Consider the following 22,980-nt stretch of genomic DNA (forward strand, 5'->3'; position numbering starts at 1 on the left):
AATCACACAAGTTTAGTTTAGTGAATGTAGTGAATACTTTTCTGTAAGTCCTGCAAGTAATAATCAGTTTTAAATATTACTGTAAGCAGCACTTGTATTTTGTAAAAAGTCAGCAATTCAATGGCAAATTTTGCCAATTCCATGAAGCTTGTTTTAGGATTCATAAGTGTGGATTATACAGTTTTATTGCATTAATAAATAACACATTCTAGATGTGTTTGTTGTGTCAACTCTCACTCTGCTATTAATTGAGTTTAGTGCTTTTATGGAATTGGAGTTGCTATTGCTATACATATTTAAAGGCGTGCAAAGATGGGTGGTATTTGTAATTAGACACTGCAAAAAATTATTTTCAAGAAAAAATTCTTAGTATTTTTGTCTTATTTTTTTAGTAAAAATAAAAAAAATCTTAAAATAAGATGCTTTTTCTTGATAAGCAAAATGACCCAAAAAATAAGTCTAGTTTTTTTACACCAAAATTTTAAATTTAAGTGATTTTGTGCATAAAACAAGCAAAAAATCTGCCAATGGGGTAAGCAAATTTTTCTTGAATTTTTCTTGCATTTAGTGTTTAAGAAAAATGTTCAAGATTTTTTGCTTACCCCATTGGCAGATTTTTTTGCTTGTTTTATGCACAAAATCACCCAAATGTGTTATCTCTGGTCCAAAAACTAGACCCATTTTCCTGGGTCATTCCGTCCATCAAGAAAAAGCATCTTAATCCAAGAACTTTCAGATATTGAAAACAAGACAAAAATACTAAGAGCATTTTTCCTTGAAAATAACTCCTTGCAGTGTGTGTAGTGTGGGCCGGTTTGGGCCAAAATGCCAGGGCCGTATTTTTGTCCCAGTCCACCCCTGCCCAAACCCATATACGTTTATAAAGACAGCCCAGGATATTGACTACAAAAATATCACCACAAAAGAGGAGCAACATATATGAAAAACAAATAAAACTTTAGTCAATGCTTGCTTTATTACTTGAGAACTTTAAGTTTTTGTATGCTTTTTTGTATATTTGAATAAAACACAGATTCCCTTAAGGTTTACCTTTTTGCCATATTATTTTGCCAACAAATAGCTTAAAAATGTAGGGCCCTATCATACACCCGGTGCAATGCAACGCAAAGTTTTATTGCTAGTTGTAGCAACTCATCTCTTGTCAAGATACAGTAAATAATAGTAAGTTAAAATTACTTTTTATTTAAGGCAGCAAATAATTTTTATAGTGTAAGGGTGCATTAAAAGTCCTGTTTTTCCTGTGTTTTTGAAGCTATGATTGTCACGGCGTGGTAACACCGAAAAGGGAAAACAAAAGGAGAACCCAAACGCAGAGGATATACGAAAATATAACAATGAATTTATTTACAACAGAACAGAAAACACCCACGTGGGGGTAGAACAGAAGATAAACAAAACACTGATGAAACACAAACAGAAACACGAGAATAACTGGAACAGGTCACAGAGTACATGAACACTGAATTACAACAACGCACGCGCACACGACAGAGAACCAGAGGGCAATATAAAGACACGACATCAATGGGGAACAGGTGAACATAATTAATTACGTAAGACACGAGTACATAAGGGAGTAGGGTGAAAGTGACAAGACACTGGGAACACGTGCCACAAATACATAATGTGAAAAACACGTGTCCCCACATAAAACACAATGCTGCCATAGCCTTGTCCTCTAATATCAGACCTGAATCATACACTAAGGTCAGGCAAGACCATGACAGCCGCAAGACACTGGGACCACATACAATATGACTCCACATGTCCCCCACACAGAACATAGTACTGTCATGGTCTTGCCAGTATGGGGTCAGAATTGTTTCGTATTTCTGAATAAATATACTATGATCCACAAATAAATATAGAGAGTTTCATAAATATTTTTTAAATCCACAAATGCACAATAAGCGAACCATAAATATATGTTAGACATTTCATAAAAAGGAAGGAAATTCACAAATAAATAAAATGGGATTTGCAAATGAATTTTTTTTATAAATATATATTTGTATTTTATTTGTATGTGAATGGCTTCCTGCGCATTTGTGGATTGCTTTCTGTGCATTTGTGAATCGCTGCACACATTTGTGGATCGCTTTCTGTGCATTTGTGAATTGCTGCACTCATTTGTGGATCGCGTTCTGTGCATTTGTGGATTTGAAACATTTCTAACGTCAAGACGTGCACAAGAATCCACAAATAGGTGGACTCCGCCCACCGTCTACTCCAGCCAATCAGACAACAAGCACACTGTGCTGACCAATCGTGGCACGATCTCCCTTCAACCAATCATAGAGTCTTTTCTAGAAACATTGTGCAAAAGACCCAGACGGAGGAGGACTTTTATTATGACAGCGAGTATCGCTCACTCAAAGCAATGGCGGAAAAGCGCTAGTTTTGTACAAGTGTCTCGCTGTGTGAGGCATGAATCGTGTTGTTGTGGAGACAATAGCACCAGATTGTTACGCGGTGTGTTCATGTGCGTCATTAGAGTAAGTACAGTTAGATTTGCATGTTTTTTTGTTGTTAAAATTTCCGTTATTAATAGCGCTAACATGTTATTAGCTAAACTGTGAATCTACTAGGCTGTAACGTTATATAAATCACTTTCTTTTGCTGTTCATCAATCTGTTTATCCTGTAATAATGTCAGTTATATTACATACGTTGTGTAAACACTGCTAATGGTGTAAAATTTGTCATTTGAGACAAGTCTGTTTATTTTATTTTGATAACGTATGAGGGGAGAAGCTGTAGCAAATTTGTCAATGTATGTTTATTAGCATTAGTGTTACTTTGGGAATCCTGTTGTAATCTGTTGCAGGAAACCACATCTACACCTGCCTATGATCTGGCTAAGCTCTCAAATATAGCCAGGCACTCATGCATCTCCATTCACATGCCATGCAACCAAGCTCATAAATACAGCTCTGGCCTATCTCTCTTAAAGGAGCATACCCTCATCCTGTGCAGAGCTTCATTAAAGGACTACTACCAATATTCACCATTACCTTCATCAACGACTGCTCTGCTATCGAAGTTGTGCCTCTCATTCAGAGTTCTGTGCGGTGTGTGCTACCTCATAAATACTGAATGCTGGCTCTCTCCTATCTGATGTATGTTCTCTTGTGTGCCTAATAAACAGCTCAAGTTGGTTCAACGCTCTCTATTGTGTTCTGACAGACACCCTGGTACACTGCTATATTCATTCGTAACTAGCCCCCTACACTTCAGAGTAGTCTTCGCTACCATCATAGTTATGTAGTGACATTTGCTTACAGATAGTTTGTATCTAACGTGGTACATTTAATTATGACATGACAAAACAATGTGTTTTACCTCGTCTCCTACTACAGAACTGATCATTTAATTACACATTATGCATTATGGTATCTTTTAAATGAACAAGAAATTCCTGTGGGGTCTACATCTTAATGTCAAGAAGGTTTAATATGTCAAAGCTGTTAGATAGTCTTACAGTGTTGTTTTTATTTTCCCTTTTATGCTCTGAACAAGCTTATGCTCTTACTGTCATTAACAGTAAAATTCATAGACGTAAGATGGATTTTTACACAAATATGCAATCAAACAACTGGTATGTTATTTGTTTTTTATTGTGTGTTTTTTAGGAGTGGGGGTGCATTCAGCTGATGTAGATGTTTGCCTAAAAGGGATATGACAGACGCTACATATCATTTCATGTGATTTTTATGTTTTACGACTTGCATCTTTACTTGACCAGGTGTTACAGATGATCAACAAAATGCCCTCTGGAAGGTCCTGAGCGGGGAATTCTCTGAAGTAAAGGATGCATTTGTGTTCATATTTCAAGTTCAAGAGGATATTGAATTTTTTTGTCATACTGTGTTAATGAACAAGGCCTGAAGGTCAATGCCATGTTTCTCAATCAGCAATTGCAGTAGACAGGAGTGAATGAATGAAATGTGTAATGAACTCATTTATTTATGAATCAATAATTTGAAGGAATAAATAAATAAGCTAATCCTTTGTGTAAGCTTAGATACAGACATTTGTTAGAGTGTGCTGAAATAAGTAGTACAGATTTATATAGAACACAATATCTTATCTTAAGTAAATTAAATATTAAATGTAAACAAACACACACACACACACACACATCTGTAATTTCTAAATGGGGTGTACATTTAATTTTAAGTTAAGCCAAGCCAGATTTATTTATATAGTGTTTTTTTTTACAAAGTTGCATTGCTTCAAAAACCAGGGAAATTACTAAATTAATAGTAAATATAATGGGTTATATAGTATTATTCCAAACTATAGATTATAATCTAATAAAACAGTATTTTGTTCTTCAACTATTGATAATTTAGTCAAATAATATAAATAATCAGGAACAGACCAAACTATACAAGCCTTTCCAATTTCCACCTCACATTAACCTCTTAAGCGTCGTCCTATCCTTTAGAGTGGGGGGGGTGAAAAGTTGAAGTGCATCTTCAAATGAATATAACTCTGGCACAAGAAGCCTAATCTTGGTCTTGTTTTAAAGAAGACAATTGAAGGTTTTTGACTGAAGTGTAACCAGGTGAAAATATTTAACAGAAAAATTGTTATAGCAGTTTACATTTATTTTAATAAATAAAAATAATCCAATAACATATTAATTTTATTGAAAAAAATATAAAAAGGTAAATTTTTAAAAAAAGTAATAATGTAAACATGAAGCCAGATGTCTCAAGCAGTTGTGATCCAAATTTCAAGTTAAAATCACAAAAAATGAGGTTTGTGTTACAGTTTTAGTGGTTTTACCAACAACGGCCAGTAGGTGTCAACGGTTTGCTGCATACTCTTGTCATAAATGAATCAATTACTTTCACAGCATTATTATTACTGCTAAAACATTTTGAAATATGAAAACTACATTCTAAGAGCTTTCCAATGATATATAGTTTGTCAACATTTTTGAAGATTTATAATAGGATATAGGCATTATGAATAAATAATAATAATATGCATTCCTATGGGAGGGGGGGCATGTAACAAAAAACTGTCACTAAATTATTTCTATCATCAGATGACTTTGACATATGAAAACTACATTCTGAGAGCTTTCCAGTGATATATAGTTTATCAAGATTTTTGGGGTTTAGGGTGGGGGTTTAGTGTTAAAAAAATGTAAAAACATATTGGGCCTACATGTGGGCCAGTGACCTTTTTGAAACTGACTTTCACTACGTCATTTTTTTCTCAAAATGGTAAAGATATATGATAACTACACTCTTAGAGCTTTCCAATGATATATAGTTTGTCAAAATTGTTTAGGTTTGGAATAGGGTATTAGTGCTATACATATGTAAAAACAAACTGGGTCCACCTGTGGCCCGGTGACATTTTTGAATCTGACTCTTACTCTGTTATAATTTCTCCAAAATGGTGATAAAATATGAAAACTACACTCTTAGAGCTTTCCAATGATATATAGTTTGTCAAGATATTTTAGGTTTAGATAGGGTATTTGTGTTACCAATATATAATAACAACATGGGCCCACCTGTGAACCTGTGGCATTTTAGAAAATGGCTCTCACTATGTAATTTCTTTCCCAGAATTCTGATGATAAATGGAAACTACACCCTTAGAGCTTTCAAACGATATATAGTTTGTCAGGATTGGATAAGAATTCACGTGGAAAACACTGAAATAAACGTAGGCGCCCCACTGGCGAGACAGTGACATTTATCAGGACATAAATGTTTTGAGGCGCACTCTCTTCATAAATTAATCAATTACTCTCCCTACATAATTTATTTTATAAAACACTGCTGAAATATGTATTCTAGAGGCTTAGACCTTTCCAACAATATATAGTTTGTAGTGATAGATTAACATTTACCTCAACAATATTGAAGTAAACTTAGGTGTCCCGTATACGGGACGGTGACGCTTAACAGATTAAAATGGAACCTTAAAAGGATTAAAATTACCTGAGAACAGGAGTTTGATATTACATAAGGGATTAGCTAGCAAAATTGAAACCAAGACGTCTTTAAGATTGTAGCCGAATTATTTCAAGAAAGGCTATATGCTATATTAACAGAATTTACAAAATGCTAAACTTAGTTACTATCAGCCAGGAAACAAACCAACACGGCAACAGAAGGAACCAAAATGCCACGTGTGAAGTAAACTACTGCTAAAAACCGGTTTTAATCAATTTAATTTGACAAATATTAACCTTGACATACCTTACCACAAAGTGTATTAAGAGAATCCCTAGTAAGAATTATTGACAACTGTCAACAGTGCCCGTTCCTCAATCGGAAGGCTGCAGCCTCCGGAGGTCGCATATGCAGGCTGCATAAGTCATCACGTCTGGTTAATTTAAGTTAACTGAGCATTACATCCGCAAATCATAAGCATTTTACAACAATTAACGACTAACTAAGAATAATAGTCAACTTTATAATAGTTAATTTTCTAAAATGATGATGTATGCAGCATACAAAAGATTGCCTGATGAAATTCAACTGTGTTCCCGACCTAACAGTAAAACAAAATGTGATTGGTTGGAGGGAAATCTTGCCAGGATTGGTCAGCACAGTGTGCTTGTTGTCTGATTGGCTGTAGTAGACGGTGGGCGGAGTCCCCCTATTTGTGGATTCTTGTGCACGTCTTGACGTGAGAAATGTTTCAAATCCACAAATGCACAGAACGCGATCCACAAATGAGTGCAGCAATTCACAAATGCACAGAAAGCGATCCACAAATGTGTGCAGCGATTCACAAATGCACAGAAAGCGATCCACAAATGCGCAGGAAGCCATTCACATATAAATAAAATGAAAATATATATTTATAAAAAAAATTCATTTGCAAATCCCATTTTATTTATTTGTGAATTTCCTTCCTTTTTATGAAATGTCTAACATATATTTATGGTTCACTTATTGTGCATTTGTGGATTTAAAAAATATTTATGAAACTCTCTATATTTATTTGTGGATCATTGTATATTTATTCAGAAATACGAAACAAATCTGACCCCATATGCCAGATACACTCAGACCTGAGTCTAGTACAAAAGGTCTGGCAAGCCCATGACAGTACCCCCTTCTTTAAAGACGGATACCAGACGACACAAAACAAACCATTAAACACGAGGAACGAGAGACTGAACAACAGAAGACAACCACGACAACATAACAATAAATAACAATGGTAAACAAACATACGTGACAAACGGGTTGGGGTGGTTTAACAAAAACAGTACATGATGAAGGGGTGGTGGGGCAATGACGGGGGAAACAAAGTGTCCAGGGTGCAAAAACTGCATCCCAAAGTTCCCCGGCCGCGCCGGCGGGTGACGAGTCCCAGGCCGCGCCGGCGGGTGACGAGTCCCCGGCCGCGCCGGCGGGTGACGTGTCCCCCGGCCGCGCCGGCGGGTGACGTGTCCTCGGCTGCGCCGGTTCCGAAGCCCTCTTCGTCCTCCGTCCGGATGCAGGGAGAGCAGGACAGCGACTGGTCGCGGGAGTAGTCTCCAGTGCCGGGAAGACGGGAGTCGACCTCCCCATCCTGATAGCCCCGGTCATAATTCCCCTCACGCTGGACTGAGTCTGGCGGGGTCCAGCAGGTCCGGTTGGTGTCCGCCTGGCGTTGGCTTCAGGTCCGCATACGAGTGGGTCATAAAACTCGTAACCCGACTCGTATGCGGGACGGGAACCTCTTCCCCGTATTGCCAGGCGGCTACCGGAAAACATCCTCGCTGGGTTCTGTTAGGCGCGTGCGTTATGTCACGGCGTGGTAACACCGAAAAGGGAAAACAAAAGGAGAACCCAAACGCAGAGGACATACGAAAATATAACAATGAATTTATTTACAACAGAACACAGAAGATAAACAAAACACTGATGAAACACAAACAGAAACACGAGAATAACTGGAACAGGTCACAGAGTACATGAACACTGAATTACAACAACGCACGCGCACACGACAGTGACAAGACACTGGGAACACGTGCCACCAGTGCTGGGCAAGCTACTTGGAAAATGTAGTGAGCTAAGCTACCAGTTACTTCACATTAATTGAAGCTTCACTACACTGAAGCTACCCCTCTGGGAAATGTAGCAAGCTAAGCTACATCAATAGTAGCTTGCTACATCCAAGCTACTTTTTTATTTTTAACCAGTTTTTATTATGTAATTATTTATTCAGTTTCCATTTAGAATTTTGATAATTATAGGCAATTAAAGCATAATGTAGACCTAGGATCTTCACATTATGGGATGGTTTCCTAGACAGGTCTCATTCTACTCCCAGAATAAAATGATTGAGCTGACTTAATTTAAAAACACCTTGCCGTGCATACCTTAACACAGCTCCGAAACTTTCAGAGGTGTACGCGGATCTGGAGCTACCTCTACCATCATTTAAAATCAACTCCAGACACAGTAATGAGACCCGCCCTCCCTTTCACCCTGATTGGCCCCGACCTGACCCTGACTGTATGAAACAACTAATGAAACTGATGATGGCAGTGACATTGCCCAATCAGAGATAGAGCATGAGTCTTCACAGGATGCAAGTAGTAATGTTTTGTATGAATAAAGGCTGCACAACTTGAAAATACGAAAAAACAATGTCCCGTGTTCAGGACGACTTCAGAAATGTTTGGAAAATTGTAGCTTGTGTGGAAGCTACCGCACTACTTGGTCAAAAAAAGAGCTTAGCTACTAAAAAGCTATTTGATTTAGAAAGCAGCTAAGCTACCGCCAAGCTACTGAAAAATGTAGTTAAACTACTAGCTTCACTACTTGTAGTGAAGCTACTGCCCGGCACTGCGTGCCACAAATACATAATGTGAAAACACGTGTCCCCACATAAAACACAATGCTGCCATAGCCTTGCCCTCTAATATCAGACCTGAATCATACACTAAGGTCAGGCAAGACCATGACAGCCACAAGACACTGGGACCACATGGAAGCCACACATACAATATGACTCCACATGTCCCCCACACAGAACATAGTACTGTCATGGTCTTGCCAGATACACTCAGACCTGAGTCTAGTACAAAAGGTCTGGCAAGCCCATGACAATAATTGTGTTTATGGTATGGAATATAACATGTGTTTATGTTTCATGTGTAAAAAATGCAGTATTTTTCACATAATTTACTTATCATTACACCTTAAAAACAGGCTGATGTCTTCCTTGTTCTATGAAGTCCCTCCTTCAGAAATACGTATGGAGTTCTGATTGTGTAGTTTGTTTAGTGTGTTGTAATTCAACAGCAGCAGCTTAGCCAGAGCTTAGCTGGCGACTGACGTTTTCCTGTGGGCGGGGTTTAGTCAGAAACTCTTATTTTGACATCACTCAATCAGGAAGTAGAGGGCTGTAGTCCAAACCGGCCGTTCGCCGGTTAGGATGTTACACAGTTGCCATCTCAACTTCATTTTTTGATATGCATGCATTTAATACATTTTCTGTAAAAATTTGGAAAAGTTTTAGAGGTTACGTTTGCGTTTCTAAAGCTAAAGCAACATATATGAATGTCTACTCAGCATGCACATTAGAGTTATATTGTGGCTGTGGTGAATATTTAATGTTTTCTTATATTTTGATATTAAAAGATTTGGAGCATCACCATTATGGTGATTAGTGTTTACAAGATTTGGTGGTTGGTCAACTAAGTGATGCATAAATAGGATGTAGACTCATCAGTAATAAAGGTCAGTAATAAACATCTTGCTCCAAAGATGTTTTTCATTAGGAATGCAAGCTTAAACTTTTACAAACATCCATATCTCTAAACTGGTTGAACTTATTAATTAAAAAAGTTCTGCAGCTGCCTTATGTTTTTAGTTTTTTTAACATTAAACTTTTAAACTTTTTAACTGTGTATATTTCACATTTACACAAAAATAATAAGATGTAAAACATATTGTTCATTATTTAGGCAGCTACAAATTTCCCTCTAAAAATTACTGATTTGTTTCAACCCATGGTGGTCTCAAAATAACCCAACCATTAACGGTCAATTCTTAAAAATGATATGGTAAATGTTTTGTGCCTAATTTATTCTTGCACACTGGAGAAAATAAAATTTTTAGTTCAGATTGATATCATGTACTTAAAGGCAGGATAGGCAGGAATTATCTAAAAAAACTTTTTAACAAATTTGTTTAAACTGTCTTTACTGTATATACCAATACATAAGTAAAATGTAAGTACTCTGAAAAAGAGAGTATAAAAATCGAGTGTCTGTAGACCTCTCACGACTCTTTTAAACACAGCTCATTTTTCCATTCACTCCACCCCCTCCCTTCTGGGTTTCTTCTAAAGCCATGCCCCCAAAACACATGAACGCACGACCGGCTCTGCTAGAAGCATTACCAGACGAGCGGAAAGGAAGGAGCGCTGTGCATGTAGTAACATCATGTAATAATACACCTAACTTTATCACTATGAATATAAACAAATAGGATGGCTTTTAGAACTCACTATTAAGCTAGCATATCGATACTGGTAAAGTTTAACATATATTTTGTTTGATTGGGTAACAAACGAGCTAGGTATATTTATAAGACTTGACTCTGATGAGGACTACACACCGGAGACAATACCACTACCGCATCGTCGACTCGAGGAAAAGCCACGCAATATTTGCTCTCGTTTGATTTCTTCGTTTATTCCTTTGTTTGCCTTGTTTGCCTTCGCTGACTGCATATGCAGGTACTGTGAGTTCTGAATGCTCTTTCTCTGCCGTACTTTTGCTCTTCCTAGAGTGCCTCGTGCACGTTCAAATCAATCAGGTGTGCGCATGTGTGAGCAGATCCCATAGCAACAGGGGTGGTGCCATGATCGCGCGAGAGAGTGATAGTCGCGCAAGCCAATCATTTGTTTCGTCCCGAATGGAAATAATGAGCTGTGTTTAAAACAGTGGTGAGAGGTCTACAGACACTCGAGTTTTATACTCTCTTTTTCAGAGTACTTACATTTTATGTATTGGTATATAAAGACAGTTTAAACAAATTTGTAAAAAAGTTTTTTAGATAATTCCTGCCTATCCTGCCTTTAAGCCTAATGGTTTAGTGTACCATACATCCCCTTCCATAAACTTTTCAATTTAATATACAGCAATTAACACTCTTCGTAAAGTTTTCTAAAACATCAAACCATGCATTGTTTGTTTGTTTTTCTTGTGTTCCATCTTGGGACTGAAAAGGTTAAAGGTCATGTTTGTCTGCTGGGTCTTTTGAAAGTGGAATTGTTCTTTGTTCTCACAAACACCAAAGAGCTCGACTTAATGTACGAGCGATTCCTCATATCCGTCTCTCATCCTCTGGGAACAGTCAAAAATAGGCGCCGACTGGCAGAGAGAAACAAGCAGAGAGCCTGTAGCTCAAACTCATAAATGTGTAGACACCCATGTGGGCCAGAGAAAAATGCACTTATATCAGTGTGGTGGACGCAAACCGCAGCATCTAATGACTCACCAAAAACAAACAGCCGAATCAATACAAGTAAGGTCACAATATCCTGAACCCGGCACCCATCAGGATGTGTCAGTTATTGCACTTTTGATATATGCACAACAAATTGAGGTTGGAAATGAAATCTGCTCACGGTGTATTTTTGAGAAAGAAGTGCTGCCCGAGCTACATACTTGAACTACTGCATATTAACACTTGGTGTGTACAAAGTTTAAGCCCAGCCTGCCATTTTCATTTTATAAATGGACTTTCTTTGCCCTCATGGGACAAGACAGTGAGAGAGAGACATGGATTGTTCATGGTTTCTCATCATTTCACAGTAATATTGTTGTCTAGTTTATGTTAAATTACTTTTTAAATGACATAGTTGTATTAACATTTGAAAGTGAATTAAAATTGCATTAAAACTAATTTGAGTGCTAATTTGCTAGTTTTTAAGTTATTTTTTAACTGTATGCCGCTTTTGCTTTAATGCTATTCTGTACTTCTGAAGGTATTCAAATCCTGTATACTGTACATGTATATTGAGAGATCAGTTAGGTTTTTATTAAGTATTGGATAACAGAAGTCTCATGATATGATCTTTACTTTACTGTGGATATGTCTGCTAATTCTTTGACCCTGTAATCCAGAATATTTGCTTTGGATTAAGGGGATAGTTCATCCAAAAACTAAAAGTCTGTTAGTGTTTACTCACCCTCATGCTGTTTTAAACCTGTATGAGTTTCTTTGAACACAAAAGAAGATATTTTGATAAATGATGGTAAGCACACAGTTGACAGTACTCATTGACTTCCATAGAACAGTATTTGTCTTTCCTGTTATGGATGCCAATGGTACTGTTAACTGTGTGCTTACCATCATTTATCAAAATATTTTCTTTAAACATAAACACAATAAACTAATACATTTTTGTAAGACAATAAGGAAAACATTAAATGAAGTTTGTTTAACTAAGTTCGGGAGGAGCATGGACATGTAATCCAACAAAGAGGAGTTTATATTTAGATGTCCCTCACCTCTGTCCCGTGACAGTTTTTGCAGCATCCCTCCTCCACCCCATCACCTCACTCTTAGCTAGTGCATCTATGCCATATAAAGGGGTGGGGGGTACTCTGGGTTTGGGCTAAAATTACGATCTCGGAGACCTCCCCGCGTCTCCAAATATGCTTTATCTCGTTCACTATTAATCACATGTTAATGCGAACTTGTGAATCATTTTATTTCATTTTACATATTTAACATGTAAGTTATTATATTCATATTTTAAATCATCTTGGCAATAGTAGCTGTTTGGTTGAAATGTTTGTCCCTTTGAAGTAATAGGGTGTAAGCGATGTTACCCCTTTAGCTTATAATTTTTTTCCAGTTTTTTTAAAATATTGAATACATTTCCAGTATTTTCTGGTTGTATTCGTATAAAGAGAATGAAAAAAATATTATAAATGTTCATAAAATTGCAAAAAAAAAAAATAAAAAAAAATAATCGAATGGTGGCCTAAGACTTTTGCACAGTAGGGGAGAGCAGGGGCAAAAATATTTTTTTTTTTAGAAAAACTTAATTTTAAAAGATAATGTTTGAGACAGAGATATATTTTTGCTGTGGTCAATAACTTACAAGTGTGGTCTATCCAATACCAGGTGGAATTTTGAACAAATGTAAAATTACTTCAGTATAATTTCACTTTGAACATAGGGAGCGCATTACTTTTGACCCCACCTGCAGGGACGAAAGTAACACATAATTTTTGTGTTACACTTGTTTTTATTAAATATACATGACTATGACCTTGTTAATATGTAACTGCAAACATATTTTGTAATTTATCTTTGTAAAAAATAGTGAAATTATATTTTCATTTTAAAATTTCAGTTTTATCAAATGTTTCGAAATCAACCGACAGTAAAAACTTAAATTGTCGTGAATAAAACATATTTCAACACTTTGAACACTATAAAAGTGAAATTAAATTAAGTTATAATAATATCAGTTTTCAACATACACAACAGTATTAGCAGCACGCTAAGTGTTACTTTCGATCCGACAGGATCTCCTCACATTTAAACCCGATTAACTTTAATTTTGAAAAACTTCAGGATGTGTTAGAGCACTAAATAACCTGTAGATTGATCAGTACTTTAAAGCAACACTAAAGAGTTTTTGCTCTTTGCTCCCCCTACAGGTTAGAAGCGGAATTGTCCATTACCACTGTTGTAAAAAATTTAGCCTACTGCAGCAAAGCTGGCTCTGATTGGATTGTAGGTCTGCCATAAAGCAAGTTTTTGTAGTTTTCACTCGGACTACAGGACCGCGACCCGACGGTTGGAAACTTCTTTGGTGCGGTTTTGGCCGATAGAGGGCTGCAAAGCGAATGTGAAAGTGCCGTTCACCCTGTTTGGAGTTGATGAACGACTGACATTTTTTTGGAAACGTTATTTTAAGGTAAAATAAACTCTTTGGTGTTGCTTTAACACATGAAACCAGAAACACAACTAACACAACTGTTAAGAACAAAATGACTGCTTTAGTAATTTACTTATCATGGTTGAAAACACCTTTCTTGATCTACACTTGGAAAACTGTGAGTAAATAACGCGATATTTATCAGCTCTGTCAAGGTTGGCATGCTAAAGATGCTGTAGAAACAATAGAAACAATATATAATTTATATATTAGCTATATCTTAGCTCACATCAACCTGACATAGGTTTGTCTGCTTTAAAAAAGCAAATATAATTTTTTTTAAAAACATTTTTTATCTTGGCTCCAACCCAAATGCAGACCAGCTTTACCTCCAGAGGTGTTGCCCTTTAGCAATTACACTATGATAACCTCCTTCGCTGTGCCAGAAATATATTTTCTCACATGCTCCAGGCTTCAGTATTTAAACATCGTCGGCTATGGGTCAGGTCTCATTTCTCCTATAATCCCCCTTTAAACACCCTTCCTCCCCGATAATGGACGATGTACTGTATAAGACAGATGTGGACTAAAAGGGCACGTGCACAGGAGAGTGTGTAAGCAGAAAGACTGTGTGTTTGAGCCGCTGTGAGGTACAGCATCTGATGGAGTGATTAATAATGTGCCGCCCGTAACCCGAGGCGACAGGGTGCGCTGTGGTTAAAAATCTTTGACTGTGTGAGTGTCTTCCGTCCGTTCATCAATTCATCACTGTCCAGACGACACTAGAAGCAACAATCCCACAATGCCCGGGCCTTGGAGTCATAACCCATAATCCCCTACTTTTTTGTGGTTTACTGTTTTCTAAACAATATCAACTTTCATAATGTAAAGTACATTCTGTGAAAATATAACCTTGATATATTTTATATTAACTGAGTAAGGTCATGTCAAAGATTGACATATAGAATGACATATATATATATATATATATATATAATATAATGACACATATAATGACACACTTAATGACACATATATATAACCATATGTGTCATTAAGGGGCAGTATTATCCCCTTCTGACATCACAAGGGGAGCCAAATTTCAATGACCTATTTTTTCAAATGCTTGCAGAGAATGGTTTACCAAAACTAAGTTACTGGGATGATCTTATTCACATTTTCTAGGTTGAGCACTGTGGACCGAATTATAGCACTTAAACATGAAAAAAGTCAGATTTTAATGTTATTTCCCCTTTTACCTGACAGGGTCACATATTTGACTCTTTGACACTTTTGACCACAAGTGATACATTTATTGTTTAAAATGTATTGTTGATCGCAACAGTGTCTAAATGCAGCATGAGTTGGAATAAAAATGAAATATAAAAAATAAAATTATTAAAATAACATTCATGGATACAAATGATATATGAATGTTATAAATAAGATATTTGTGGTATAAATAATTTAAAAGTACACTTTAAAAATGCTGGGTTGGTTCATTCCATGGTTTAGAAAATACAAAATCCAGTATAGGTTAATTTAAACCCAACAGTTGCATTTTTTCCATATTTTACCCATCCAACCCAACGTTTTCCTATTGTATATTTATATGTGATTAAATATTGTTATATAAACTGGAGTAACAAAACCTCCAGTCAACTTGAGCTGGCACTTCCAATTTACACATCTTTGTTCATAACATCCGATGTAGACGCCGTTAAAAATATTCAAAACCGAATCTGTAGAGCATGATATCATATCCTATGCATGTATTTTAACGTGAATGTCGCCTAACATTTTTTATACCCCCCTTCTGGCACATCCGAACCCCAACGTTACCTGAGCACCTCCTCATAGCTTCTGTCTTCGTATCACTAAACCATATTGCATCCAAGCATTCAGTCCTCAAACTGAATTAAATATCACACCCATAAAAGTAGCACCAGCATTTATACGAGCCTAAAAATTCACCTTAAACCTACAGCTTCCAGTACAAGCACGAATCCCTGAGAGGAACGGCCTTTTATGAAGTCTTCTGTGTGCCTTCAAAGTTCACGCAAACTTTCCTTTGAAAGTCTGCAATCTGGTCAGGCTTCCACAAACGTAGGCGGTAGATTCGATTTATTCAGGCACACAGTGGTTAACAGGCTGGCAAAGACCAGCAATAGTTTCCATGGTGCTCGAAACAACATTTCAAAAGCCTCTGTGTGTATCATAAACTATGAATCGTGATTCTTTTAGAGCTCTTTTATGTGTTTTTGCCAGAGACCTGGCTGGATTTTCTGTTCTCTATAGACACACAAGCCAAGCTAAATAGTGGGGTAAAAACATTTCTTTACGAGTATTAAAGACCTGCCCACCCCGAAAGCATGTGTGTGTGGACCGCAATAGAGACGACTGTCCTTCCAAGAACTGTCTGAAGACCATCACTTCATCCTTCTGATATGTATATCAAATCTCTGTTTTAAATTCAGAGTCTGTGTGCATGCAACAATGTGCAGTCTGTGTGTGAGCACAGAGTGGCATCTCTGCCCCGTCTACACACGCGCCATTGTCCTTTTCTCTTTCTCCATCTATTTACCTTCCGCATTGCATTCCACACACGTTCTTGATCAGACTCCTTGCCTTCAAGGGTGTCCACGGTGTCTGCCATTAGAGCCGGCAGCTGCCGAGAGGAGATAAAGATTATCAGAGTTCGGCTCGCGCAGCCGCCATAACTTTTCTAAACACTGCACCTTAAAAGCTAATTAAAAAATCATTTGTTGGCAGATGATTTTTACAAGTCATCCCTCATACAGTGAGGACTTCCTTTATGTTACCCTTCACTGGTGGTGGAGAAAGAAAAAGAGAGGTCTTTTATACAAGGCTGGTGGTTTGGAACAGAAACAATGTGAACAAATTGATCAACAGCTGTTGTCCATCAACGGCATCACTGATAGAGGTTATGTATATACATTTAATTCTGTAGCGGACATTAATTTATTCATGTTCATGGAAAGATATTCTGCTTTTTTCGTGCCATTGAGCATGAATGTCTTTTTCGTATCACTCAGCACAAATTTCTATAAATAGTTTTTTGTGTCCATGGTACGACTTTCTTTTTCGTCATTCTATGTATTGTTTTCTCATTTTTTCCATATTTTTAAATCATTGTCGCTTGGGATTAGATTTTGAGTTTAGGATATAATTTTATGTATTGGTTTCTACATGTTTTTTCACTTTTAAAACTATTTTTGCTTGGGGTTGGGGTTAAAGTTGGGCTTGGGATTAGAGGTCTTCTCGGGTCCAAACAAATGTACCCGACCCGAAATGACCCGAATCACTTGATACCCGACGTGCATAAATAATTGTTTTTAAAAGAAAGACCTGACCCGAGAAAATTAGACCTGAGTCTGACCCGAACCAGTGAAATTTTTTTAACACGACTGGACCCGAATGTAAATGGCACCGACCGATGTGTGTACAGTCTGTAGCCCCGCACGCAGCAGTCAGAGAGAAAGAAACCCTGCTGGTCCCGCAACCAATTTGGCAGCTGATCCATTTGTTTTACTTTGTTATCTGAAAACGACACCCAGGTAACCGATAAAATGTACATTTAAAATTGACTGACATGTCTGTCTCAACGAAAATTAACATCGCCAGTCACACAATGTCGCAAGCGCTCTTGGCAAACAAAGGAGTGGTTTGAAAAAGACATTAACACACACACACGCAAAAGAGTTCGGGTTTTCTGGTCCGTTCGGCACAAAAAACACATTAATTTTATACCCGAGACCCAATGCCGCAAATATTATACCCAATCCGTGTCCGATGCACATGTGAAACTTTTAGACCCGAAACCCGATCGGGTCTTGGGTCGGACCTCGGGTTTTCGGATGTAAGTGTACCCGTGAAGACCTCTAGTTAGGATGTCTGAAAATAACAAAAAGTGATTCTAACCACAAGCCTAAGCGACAAAGGTTAAAAATAGGAAAAAACAATGAGAAAACAATACATAAAATGACACAAAAAAGAAAGTGGTGCCACGGACACGAAAACTATTTATAGAAATTTGTGTTGAGTGACACGAAAAAGACATTCGTGCTCAATGGCATGAAAAAGCAGAATATTGTGCCATGAACACGAATAAATTAATTAAATATTTTGTGACTATAACACGACTTACAGTGAGATTGGGTTGGTTTTAATATAATAGTTCTGGAGATCTAAAAATGCAAACGAATATTGTCTGCATACACATATTGTGTTCCTCGCTCTAGATTACTCACAGGATTTAACTTAGTGTCATGAAAATTTTTCGCTTTCTTTGACGCTTTCTTATTTTCAGCGTGCTTGAAGACTGTTTGAGGCGAATAAGGTGTGTTTTCGAGGCCCAATTCACGGCATTCACATCGCTCCACGCAAGTTTGTGTCTTTGCAAAGACTTTGTATGTAATTTACAAAGTCGTTGAATTTGCGTTTGGTGTGTACGCCCCATTAAACTAAATTATAAAATTACTCGTAGAATTTGTAAAAATTATTATGTGTTCAGATATTGTGTGACATTGCCAGTTACTGGCCTGGCATGCACAATACACCATTTTTAGTAGTTTTCACTGATCCATCTTAACAGAAATCATTTTTGCCGATGTCGTCGTCCTCTAAAAAAAACTAAATGAGAACTTTTCTGCTTTAGTACATTGTTGACAAAGTTTAGTCAATAATTTTTTTTTGGAAATAAATCAGAATAAATAAAAAAATCAATATATATATATTTTCCAAAAAAACATTTCTTGACTAAACTTTCTTGTAAATGAGCTTTTTTATTTGACTGTTAATGGATTTAAGCAAAGGTATTTTGTGAGCGTATAATACATTCCAAAAGCATTTGACAAATATCATTATCTGATCTGCTTATATATTTTTAGCTATATTCCCAAATGAAATACTGAAGTCATGACATATCTTGTGTAATTTCCTACACTGTAACAAAAGATATCATATCAACATAATTTTTAAAGTTAAAGTAACATAAAGGTTAAACAATTTCAAATAGTTTTTCTAAATCATGTCAACTTTTCACAAGTCAAAACCTAAAAAAGTAAATTGATTTGACTTGAATAATTAAGGGGATAGTTTACCCAAAAATGAAAATAATGTCATTAATGACTCATCCTCATGTCATTCCAAACTCGTAAGACCTCCGTTCATCTTCGTGACACAGTTTAAGATGTTTTATATTTAGTCTGAGAGCTTGTTGACCCTTCACTGAAAATCTACGTATGGTTTATTGTCCATGTCCAGAAAGTTTATAAAAACATCATCAAAGTAGTTCATGTGACATCAGTGGGTCAGTTAGAATGTGCTGAAGCATCAAAAATACATTTTGGTTCAAAAATAACAAAAGTTACGACTTTATTTAGCATTGTCTTTCCTTCTGCGTCTGTTGTGAAGCGCATGTGCTAAACTAAAGTCACGTGACTGCAGTGACGCAGATTACGTGTTATCCTCAGACATGTTTGCGAAGTATTTTTTTTCAAACTTACAGCATACGTCTCTCTCAGACTGTAAACGAAGCCCAAATAAATGAATAGTCGTAATTTAATTATTTTTTAACCAAATTGTATTTTCGATGCTCCAACACATTCTAACTGACCCACTGATGTCACACGGACTACTTTGATGATGTTTTTATTACCTTTCTGGACATGGACAGTATACCGTACGTAGATTTTCAATGAAGGGTCAACAAAAATCTTTTTTACATTGGTGTTTGTATCCTAATAGTGTAGCAAACAATTTTCTAAATCAAAGATAATTTATTTTTAAGGAGTATGTAATCCTGGAGAAACTTACAAAGTCCCTCATTTGAGGAAGTAAATACCATTTGTCTTTCCCATGTGTCTTTCTAAGCCATAGTACATAAGGCTAAAGCTCTAGTTTATTTACATACAGCTTGTGTTAATGAACAGAGATTTCTGCCTCTCTGTATAGGTTTTTATATCACCAGTCATTTAGCTTACACAGAGACCCCTCTAATTTGTCTGTGAGATTCTGAAGGGTGTTGTATTGAGCCCATACAAACACCACGCTAATTGAACGCCCCGTGGCTCTCCATTCATGGCAGATTTGGTTGCAATCTCACATACATCACGCTCTATTGATCTGGGCTAATCTCGCCGCTGCGCGGTGCTAATCTAGTAAAGAGGCAATTACGGAGCTTCAGCAGTTGTATGCCAGAATGAGATTTATGCCACCTCCTTCATTTCTTTTTGTTGTCTGGCTCATATTCTCTCTTCTGTTCTGTCACTTCTTTAGCTTCACACACAAAGCGACTGTCTGCTCTTTCTGCCGTGAGTTTTTCTTACAGTCTAATAAATATTCACAGCGTAGCTCTGTATATTGGTATGCATAATTCAGGCCTTTATTACAACAAGCATGCCTTGTTCTGCTGCTGTGCTTTTCTGCTGTGTCTGTGTTACAGCCACAGGTCTCTGTTGCTTCTCACTGTCGTACACCGGATTAAACCAAGACCTGAAAGAAATTCCTATCACTTCCATTCACTGCAATATCCCTTTGAGCTATAAATGTCATGAATTTCATGACAAAAAATACAATTATAAAGATAAAACTGTTAAATAAAGTCAAATTCTCATGAGAATAAAGTGAAAATATCTCGAGAACAGAGTCGATTTTTTTCAAGAATGAAATTGTAGCAATTTGAGAATAAATTTGTAATATTTCGATTCGGTTCTTGAAATGCTTTGCTTTTATTGGCACGATTTTATTTAGTTTTTTTACATGACACTAAAACGGCATTGTAAAGTATATCCAGATAATTCACAGCTACTTTTGAATAGATGTCATAACAGAGGCGTGCTTTGAGGGTTTAGACGTGCAGTGGCTAATGTACCATAATAATCTGCCAAATCCTGTCCCTTGAGTAAGACACAGCCCAGGTACAGTATAAATGAGAGCAGTTACCAACTAAAGCTGTTCTCAGATCAGTGTCAATACTGCTCAGTGTGGCCTAAAGCCATTAACAGATCAGCATAAGTAGCTCAGCCTGTTCACAGCAAGAGAAACATTTAAATAGCGATAAAAGGAAATAAAGCAACGATCTCCATGTAAATGTACATTTAAACCAAATTCCCACTTTCATCAGAATCTGATGAAGCGTGTTTATAATCCTTTCATTTGATTTCATCCCTGTGTATTTCAATGCATACGCACCACTGAGGCCGCCACATCGTCTCATTCCAGTTGCTGACTTCCACATCCTGCGCACTGAGAGAAAGGATGATCCTGTGCAGTGGTTTATCCGCATATTATCAATGTGTTTTTGAGGAACATTTATTTGAAGCCAGATGAACAGCTTTGCTATCCTGTAACATTTTGTTTCAGAAACATCAAAAAAGAGAAAGTGGAAATCTGCACACAAATATTATATGTAGATGGAAGTGTTCTCCAAAGGTTCCTGTCTCATATGAGGCTACAGTACAAAACCAAAAAGGGTGTTTAATTTAACAATTATTTTTAAATATAATGGCCTTTATATTTGGTCTTAAGACCTTCATTGCGAAATAAAAAAGTTTTTGTAGCTCACTTTGTAGAGTGTTGGGTTAGCGGTGCAAAGGTCATGGGTTTCAACCTCGGGAACACACATACAGTACTGATAAAATGTATAGCTTGAATGCACTGGAAGTCACTTTGGATAAGTGTCTGCCAAATACGTAAATGTAAATGAGTTTTGATTATTTACAGTTCTCAGTTCTTTAGATCAACGACTTTTAAAGGTCCCTCGATGTAATTTTAAATCGAAAGGAAATCATGTTTTTTTTTTGTGATAGGTCCCAAACTCTGGAAAAGTCTTCTATGTGAGGTCAGATCCGTCAATTGCCACTTTTAAGTCTTGTAGGCTACGAGCAGTGGACCCTATTCACTTCCATAGTAGGAAAAAAGAATACTATGGAAGTAAATGGGGTCCACAAACTGTTTGGTTACAAACATTTCTCACAATATCTTATGTTGTGTTCATCAGAACAAAGCACACATAAAGCACGTCAGACCAGTAAATTATCACATGCTTAGATCTTTTAAACATGTTTACATTTTAGAGAATGTAGATGATACTCCACTGTCAATAGTTAAACACATCCACTCCCGACCCACCAATTAATCATGCTATTTTTAATTATTTGACCCACTTGACCGCCGGACAATTCACAGATTTTTAGGTCCTACACTTCAGACCGATTAGTGATTGACATTAAATTAACGCAAGAATCACTCCGGGCAGCGCAGCGTCAGGCGAAACACATTTTACTTCAAACTGCTTTGCACAATAGGGATGACCAGAAGGGTCCCCCTAGCTACACCCCTGGCAAAATTAAATGGTAGTTTAATATCATCATTGTTGTTAACCAATTGGGGCAATCTGTGTTGTTTGAAAATGTGCAATATAAATAAAGTTGCTTGCTTGCTAAACATTTTGACAGTCCAACTATTATTTTAAGTTGCATTTATGATAAATAATTAAGGTCAAAGAACCAACAGAGGATATTTTAAAAGATTCCTGAGTTAAAAGTTAGTAATGTGACTGTGACTGACTTAGCTGAAATTTGTTTCAGAACGACTCATGTCCTATAGACCCCTTCAAGGTTTGTAAACATTGAATGACTATTGGGTGCGCGCGCAGCATGGGGTCAAACTGTTCATACCATCCAGGCTTTATAATTTAATCTAACAGGGCTGAAAAATGATGACTTACCTCAAATGAAGTGAGCACTACAAACACAAGCCTCTTTGATATTTGCATTGTCTCAGTCTGCACGTTAATTGCTTGCAGCCGCAAATGTTGTATTTTTTGTTTTTGAGATTCTGCATGAATCGCGAAAACATAACGGAAGACCTGGTGCCATTTTCACAGCCCACAACGTAAGTAGTCATTTTTGACGATACCGAATAATACGCAACTCTATCTGCTGTAATGGCTTTTCTTGACCCTGACATGCGCAGTGGAAACCGCCTGTGACGTGAACCGTGAAGGGGTCTATAGGTAGGGCACAACCACCAGTTCAACCAGTGTGTA

The 22,980-nt window shown here is 37.0% G+C and overlaps 1 long non-coding RNA gene across 1 annotated transcript; it reads left to right on the forward strand.

The window, feature by feature from the left end:
- Nucleotides 1–1,833: 1,833 nt before the first annotated feature.
- Nucleotides 1,834–4,078, forward strand: LOC129448602 (uncharacterized). Its single transcript, XR_012373183.1, has 3 exons — nucleotides 1,834–2,516; nucleotides 2,848–3,214; nucleotides 3,653–4,078. It is a non-coding gene; the product is annotated as an uncharacterized lncRNA (long non-coding RNA).
- Nucleotides 4,079–22,980: the final 18,902 nt, after the last annotated feature.

Source organism: Misgurnus anguillicaudatus, chromosome 14 (assembly GCF_027580225.2).
Source record: "Misgurnus anguillicaudatus chromosome 14, ASM2758022v2, whole genome shotgun sequence".
Classification (NCBI taxonomy): domain Eukaryota; kingdom Metazoa; phylum Chordata; class Actinopteri; order Cypriniformes; family Cobitidae; genus Misgurnus; species Misgurnus anguillicaudatus.